The sequence below is a fragment of the Pseudorasbora parva genome, chromosome 5, assembly GCF_024679245.1.
Source record: "Pseudorasbora parva isolate DD20220531a chromosome 5, ASM2467924v1, whole genome shotgun sequence".
NCBI classification, from domain to species: Eukaryota; Metazoa; Chordata; class Actinopteri; order Cypriniformes; family Gobionidae; genus Pseudorasbora; species Pseudorasbora parva.
In genome coordinates, this window is record NC_090176.1 from 3659794 (window position 1) to 3667293 (window position 7500).

A 7500-nucleotide genomic window follows, 5' to 3' on the forward strand; every position below is an offset into this window, starting at 1 on the left:
TTTTAACTTATATAATGTTCTGTTCCTTGCTGAAGAAAAGCTGCCTCTGCTCAAAGCTAAAAACCCTTTGTTGCTTTCACCTGATCTCATTAATGACTTTTCTGGCAAAGGCACTTCATGTGTTACTTCATATGCACTTCATGTGTGCCTAAACGCAAGTCATTTTGAAAACACCTGTGAATGGGAGCTTTTCTATAACAAGCAGAGTGGCGCAGCGGAAGCGTGCTGGGCCCATAACCCAGAGGTCGATGGATCGAAACCATCCTCTGCTAAGGCTTCTTCTCTTATTTACATGCTTTATCCCAAATTAAGAGCAACTTCCACATCCCGCTTGTGAAAACCTGGAGCCTCTTGGTCCTGGAACTATAACAATACTGCACAATGTTCTGGAAAGCTGGTGTAGTAATCGCTTGTTGAGAAATCTTTGTGTGTAGGACCTGTTTAAATGCCTCATTGACTGAGCCACCTGAATGAGATGGAGAATTAGAAGAGCAAGCGAGTCATACCCCAGTGGCCTGTCGAAGTAGCCGCTCAGTGGATATCTTTGTGTGCTGGCCATGTGTAAATGCCAAGCCTTTTGTTGCCACTGAAGCAGAAGTAATGGGGCACATGAGAGATGGGCTTTAACAGCCCCAGTGGCCTAATGGATAAGGCACTGGCCTCCTAAGCCAGGGATTGTGGGTTCGAGTCCCATCTGGGGTGGGTTTACAGCAGAGTGGCGCAGCGGAAGCGTGCTGGGCCCATAACCCAGAGGTCGATGGATCGAAACCATACTCTGCTAAAACCACTTTACTTATTTACGTGTCTTGTTCCTATTTGAAGAAGAGCTAATGCACTTTTATTCTGAAGCCATAATCATTTTCACCAGATATCATCTGTGACTGAGGACCACTTTGTGTGTGCCTAAACGCAAGTCCTATTGAAAACACCTGTGAATTGGAGCTCTTCTATGGCTAGCAGAGTGGCCCGGTGGCCTGGTAAATGAATTGTTCATCTGGATTACTTTGTGTGCTGGCCTTGATTAAATACCAAGCCTATTGTTGTCACGGAATCAGCAGTAAATGGGGCATACAAGGGCTTATTTTTTACAGCCTCAGTGTCCTAAAGGATAAGTCACTGGCCTCCTATGCCAATGTTTGTGGGTTCGAGTCCTGTCTAGGGTGGTTTTCAGCAGAGTGGCACAGCGGAAGCGTGCTGGGCCCATAACCCAGAGGTCGATGGATCGAAACCATCCTCTGCTAAGTCTTCTTTACTTATGCAAATTCTCTGTCCCCACTTGAAGAAAAGCTGCCACAGGTCTATGCTAAAACCCTTTGTTGTTTTCATCTGTTCTCGTTTATGACAGAGGAGCACTTGATGTGTGCCTAAACACAAGTCCTTTCCAAAGCATCTGGGAACGGCGCATGTGTCGCCAGGAGCAGAGTGGCGCAGCGGAAGCGTGCTGGGCCCATAACCCAGAGGTCGATGGATCGAAACCATCCTCTGCTAAGACTTTCTTTTTTTTTTTTTACTTATATAATGCTCTGTTCCTTGCTGAAGAAAAGCTGCCTCTGCTCAAAGCTAAAAACCCTTTGTTGCTTTCACCTGATGTCATTAATGACTTTTCTGGCAGAGGCACTTCATGTGTTACTTCATGTGCACTTCATGTGTGCCTAAACGCAAGTCATTTTGAAAACACCTGTGAATGGGAGCTTTTCTATAACAAGCAGAGTGGCGCAGCGGAAGCGTGCTGGGCCCATAACCCAGAGGTTGATGGATCGAAACCATCCTCTGCTAAGGCTTCTACTCTTATTTACATGCTTTATCCCAAATTAAGAGCAACTTCCACATCCCGCTTGTGAAAACCTGGAGCCTCTTGGTCCTGGAACTATAACAATACTGCACAATGTTCTGGAAAGCTGGTGTAGTAGTCGCTTGTTGAGAAATCTTTGTGTGTAGGACCTGTTTAAATGCCTCATTAACTGAGCCACCTGAATGAGATGGAGAATTAGAAGAGCAAGCGAGTCATACCCCAGTGGCCTGTCGAAGCAGCCGCTCAGTGGATCACTTTGTGTGCTGGCCATGTGTAAATGCCAAGCCTTTTGTTGTCACTGAAGCAGAAGTAATGGGGCACACGAGAGATGGGCCTTAACAGCCCCAGTGGCCTAATGGATAAGGCACTGACCTCCTAAGCCAGGGATTGTGGGTTCGAGTCCCATCTGGGGTGGGTTTACAGCAGAGTGGCGCAGCGGAAGCGTGCTGGGCCCATAACCCAGAGGTCGATGGATCGAAACCATCCTCTGCTAAGACCACTTTACTTATTTACGTGTCTTGTTCCTATTTGAAGAAGAGCTAATGCACTTCTATTCTGAAGCCATAATCATTTTCACCAGATATCATCTGTGACTGAGGACCACTTTGTGTGTGCCTAAACGCAAGTCCTATTGAAAACACCTGTGAATTGGAGCTCTTCTATGGCGAGCAGAGTGGCCCGGTGGCCTGGTAAATGAATTGTTCATCTGGATTACTTTGTGTGCTGGCCTTGATTAAGTACCAAGCCTATTGTTGTCACGGAATCAGCAGTAAATGGGGCATACAAGGGCTTATTTTTTACAACCTCAGTGTCCTAATGGATAAGTCACTGGCCTCCTATGCCAATATTTGTGGGTTCGAGTCCTGTCTAGGGTGGTTTTCAGCAGAGTGGCGCAGCGGAAGCGTGCTGGGCCCATAACCCAGAGGTCGATGGATCGAAACCATCCTCTGCTAAGTCTTCTTTACTTATGCAAATTCTCTGTCCCCACTTGAAGAAAAGCTGCCACAGGTCTATGCTAAAACCCTTTGTTGTTTTCATCTGTTCTCGTTTATGACAGAGGAGCACTTGATGTGTGCCTAAACACAAGTCCTTTCCAAAGCATCTGGGAACGGCGCATGTGTCGCCAGGAGCAGAGTGGCGAAGCGGAAGCGTGCTGGGCCCATAACCCAGAGGTTGATGGATCGAAACCATCCTCTGCTAAGACTTTCTTTTTTTTTTAACTTATATAATGTTCTGTTCCTTGCTGAAGAAAAGCTGCCTCTGCTCAAAGCTAAAAACCCTTTGTTGCTTTCACCTGATCTCATTAATGACTTTTCTGGCAAAGGCACTTCATGTGTTACTTCATATGCACTTCATGTGTGCCTAAACGCAAGTCATTTTGAAAACACCTGTGAATGGGAGCTTTTCTATAACAAGCAGAGTGGCGCAGCGGAAGCGTGCTGGGCCCATAACCCAGAGGTCGATGGATCGAAACCATCCTCTGCTAAGGCTTCTTCTCTTATTTACATGCTTTATCCCAAATTAAGAGCAACTTCCACATCCCGCTTGTGAAAACCTGGAGCCTCTTGGTCCTGGAACTATAACAATACTGCACAATGTTCTGGAAAGCTGGTGTAGTAATCGCTTGTTGAGAAATCTTTGTGTGTAGGACCTGTTTAAATGCCTCATTGACTGAGCCACCTGAATGAGATGGAGAATTAGAAGAGCAAGCGAGTCATACCCCAGTGGCCTGTCGAAGTAGCCGCTCAGTGGATATCTTTGTGTGCTGGCCATGTGTAAATGCCAAGCCTTTTGTTGCCACTGAAGCAGAAGTAATGGGGCACATGAGAGATGGGCTTTAACAGCCCCAGTGGCCTAATGGATAAGGCACTGGCCTCCTAAGCCAGGGATTGTGGGTTCGAGTCCCATCTGGGGTGGGTTTACAGCAGAGTGGCGCAGCGGAAGCGTGCTGGGCCCATAACCCAGAGGTCGATGGATCGAAACCATACTCTGCTAAAACCACTTTACTTATTTACGTGTCTTGTTCCTATTTGAAGAAGAGCTAATGCACTTTTATTCTGAAGCCATAATCATTTTCACCAGATATCATCTGTGACTGAGGACCACTTTGTGTGTGCCTAAACGCAAGTCCTATTGAAAACACCTGTGAATTGGAGCTCTTCTATGGCTAGCAGAGTGGCCCGGTGGCCTGGTAAATGAATTGTTCATCTGGATTACTTTGTGTGCTGGCCTTGATTAAATACCAAGCCTATTGTTGTCACGGAATCAGCAGTAAATGGGGCATACAAGGGCTTATTTTTTACAGCCTCAGTGTCCTAAAGGATAAGTCACTGGCCTCCTATGCCAATGTTTGTGGGTTCGAGTCCTGTCTAGGGTGGTTTTCAGCAGAGTGGCACAGCGGAAGCGTGCTGGGCCCATAACCCAGAGGTCGATGGATCGAAACCATCCTCTGCTAAGTCTTCTTTACTTATGCAAATTCTCTGTCCCCACTTGAAGAAAAGCTGCCACAGGTCTATGCTAAAACCCTTTGTTGTTTTCATCTGTTCTCGTTTATGACAGAGGAGCACTTGATGTGTGCCTAAACACAAGTCCTTTCCAAAGCATCTGGGAACGGCGCATGTGTCGCCAGGAGCAGAGTGGCGCAGCGGAAGCGTGCTGGGCCCATAACCCAGAGGTCGATGGATCGAAACCATCCTCTGCTAAGACTTTCTTTTTTTTTTTTTACTTATATAATGCTCTGTTCCTTGCTGAAGAAAAGCTGCCTCTGCTCAAAGCTAAAAACCCTTTGTTGCTTTCACCTGATGTCATTAATGACTTTTCTGGCAGAGGCACTTCATGTGTTACTTCATGTGCACTTCATGTGTGCCTAAACGCAAGTCATTTTGAAAACACCTGTGAATGGGAGCTTTTCTATAACAAGCAGAGTGGCGCAGCGGAAGCGTGCTGGGCCCATAACCCAGAGGTTGATGGATCGAAACCATCCTCTGCTAAGGCTTCTACTCTTATTTACATGCTTTATCCCAAATTAAGAGCAACTTCCACATCCCGCTTGTGAAAACCTGGAGCCTCTTGGTCCTGGAACTATAACAATACTGCACAATGTTCTGGAAAGCTGGTGTAGTAGTCGCTTGTTGAGAAATCTTTGTGTGTAGGACCTGTTTAAATGCCTCATTAACTGAGCCACCTGAATGAGATGGAGAATTAGAAGAGCAAGCGAGTCATACCCCAGTGGCCTGTCGAAGCAGCCGCTCAGTGGATCACTTTGTGTGCTGGCCATGTGTAAATGCCAAGCCTTTTGTTGTCACTGAAGCAGAAGTAATGGGGCACACGAGAGATGGGCTTTCACAGCCCCAGTGGCCTAATGGATAAGGCACTGACCTCCTAAGCCAGGGATTGTGGGTTCGAGTCCCATCTGGGGTGGGTTTACAGCAGAGTGGCGCAGCGGAAGCGTGCTGGGCCCATAACCCAGAGGTCAATGGATCGAAACCATCCTCTGCTAAGACCACTTTACTTATTTACGTGTCTTGTTCCTATTTGAAGAAGAGCTAATGCACTTCTATTCTGAAGCCATAATCATTTTCACCAGATATCATCTGTGACTGAGGACCACTTTGTGTGTGCCTAAACGCAAGTCCTATTGAAAACACCTGTGAATTGGAGCTCTGCTATGGCGAGCAGAGTGGCCCGGTGGCCTGGTAAATTAATTGTTCATCTAGATTACTTTGTGTGCTGGCCTTGATTAAATACCAAGCCTATTGTTGTCATGGAATCAGCAGTAAATGGGGCATACAAGGGCTTATTTTTGACAGCCCCAGTGTCCTAATGGATAAGTCACTGGCCTCCTATGCCAATGTTTGTGGGTTCGAGTCCTGTCTAGGGTGTTTTCAGCAGAGTGGTGCAGCGGAAGCGTGCTGGGCCCATAACCCAGAGGTCGATGGATCGAAACCATCCTCTGCTAAGTCTTCTTTACTTATGCAAATTCTCTGTCCCCACTTGAAGAAAAGCTGCCACAGGTCTATGCTAAAACCCTTTGTTTTTTTCATCTGTTCTCGTTTATGACAGAGGAGCACTTGATGTGTGCCTAAACACAAGTCCTTTCCAAAGCATCTGGGAACGGCGCATGTGTCGCCAGGAGCAGAGTGGCGCAGCGGAAGCGTGCTGGGCCCATAACCCAGAGGTCGATGGATTGAAACCATCCTCTGCTAAGACTTTCTTTTTTTTTTTTTTACTTATATAATGCTCTGTTCCTTGCTGAAGAAAAGCTGCCTCTGCTCAAAGCTAAAAACATTTTGTTGCTTTCACCTGATCTCATTAATGACTTTTCTGGCAGAGGCACTTCATGTGTTACTTCATGTGCACTTCATGTGTGCCTAAACGCAAGTCATTTTGAAAACACCTGTGAATGGGAGCTTTTCTATAACAAGCAGAGTGGCGCAGCGGAAGCGTGCTGGGCCCATAACCCAGAGGTTGATGGATCGAAACCATCCTCTGCTAAGGCTTCTACTCTTATTTACATGCTTTATCCCAAATTAAGAGCAACTTCCACATCCCGCTTGTGAAAACCTGGAGCCTCTTGGTCCTGGAACTATAACAATACTGCACAATGTTCTGGAAAGCTGGTGTAGTAGTCGCTTGTTGAGAAATCTTTGTGTGTAGGACCTGTTTAAATGCCTCATTAACTGAGCCACCTGAATGAGATGGAGAATTAGAAGAGCAAGCGAGTCATACCCCAGTGGCCTGTCGAAGCAGCCGCTCAGTGGATCACTTTGTGTGCTGGCCATGTGTAAATGCCAAGCCTTTTGTTGTCACTGAAGCAGAAGTAATGGGGCACACGAGAGATGGGCTTTCACAGCCCCAGTGGCCTAATGGATAAGGCACTGACCTCCTAAGCCAGGGATTGTGGGTTCGAGTCCCATCTGGGGTGGGTTTACAGCAGAGTGGCGCAGCGGAAGCGTGCTGGGCCCATAACCCAGAGGTCAATGGATCGAAACCATCCTCTGCTAAGACCACTTTACTTATTTACGTGTCTTGTTCCTATTTGAAGAAGAGCTAATGCACTTCTATTCTGAAGCCATAATCATTTTCACCAGATATCATCTGTGACTGAGGACCACTTTGTGTGTGCCTAAACGCAAGTCCTATTGAAAACACCTGTGAATTGGAGCTCTGCTATGGCGAGCAGAGTGGCCCGGTGGCCTGGTAAATTAATTGTTCATCTAGATTACTTTGTGTGCTGGCCTTGATTAAATACCAAGCCTATTGTTGTCATGGAATCAGCAGTAAATGGGGCATACAAGGGCTTATTTTTGACAGCCCCAGTGTCCTAATGGATAAGTCACTGGCCTCCTATGCCAATGTTTGTGGGTTCGAGTCCTGTCTAGGGTGTTTTCAGCAGAGTGGTGCAGCGGAAGCGTGCTGGGCCCATAACCCAGAGGTCGATGGATCGAAACCATCCTCTGCTAAGTCTTCTTTACTTATGCAAATTCTCTGTCCCCACTTGAAGAAAAGCTGCCACAGGTCTATGCTAAAACCCTTTGTTTTTTTCATCTGTTCTCGTTTATGACAGAGGAGCACTTGATGTGTGCCTAAACACAAGTCCTTTCCAAAGCATCTGGGAACGGCGCATGTGTCGCCAGGAGCAGAGTGGCGCAGCGGAAGCGTGCTGGGCCCATAACCCAGAGGTCGATGGATTGAAACCATCCTCTGCT

General features: G+C 46.9%; 5 non-coding genes across 5 annotated transcripts; all 5 read left to right on the forward strand.

Moving 5' to 3' along the window:
* Positions 1 to 629: 629 nt before the first annotated feature.
* Positions 630 to 702, forward strand: trnar-ccu (transfer RNA arginine (anticodon CCU)). Its single transcript has one exon. It is a non-coding gene; the product is annotated as a tRNA-Arg (tRNA).
* A 1431-nt stretch (positions 703 to 2133) lies between these two features.
* On the forward strand, positions 2134 to 2206 carry trnar-ccu (transfer RNA arginine (anticodon CCU)). Its single transcript has one exon. It is a non-coding gene; the product is annotated as a tRNA-Arg (tRNA).
* Positions 2207 to 3635: 1429 nt separating this feature from the next.
* On the forward strand, positions 3636 to 3708 carry trnar-ccu (transfer RNA arginine (anticodon CCU)). Its single transcript has one exon. It is a non-coding gene; the product is annotated as a tRNA-Arg (tRNA).
* Positions 3709 to 5139: 1431 nt separating this feature from the next.
* Positions 5140 to 5212, forward strand: trnar-ccu (transfer RNA arginine (anticodon CCU)). Its single transcript has one exon. It is a non-coding gene; the product is annotated as a tRNA-Arg (tRNA).
* Positions 5213 to 6643: 1431 nt separating this feature from the next.
* Positions 6644 to 6716, forward strand: trnar-ccu (transfer RNA arginine (anticodon CCU)). The gene has a single exon. It is a non-coding gene; the product is annotated as a tRNA-Arg (tRNA).
* Positions 6717 to 7500: the final 784 nt, after the last annotated feature.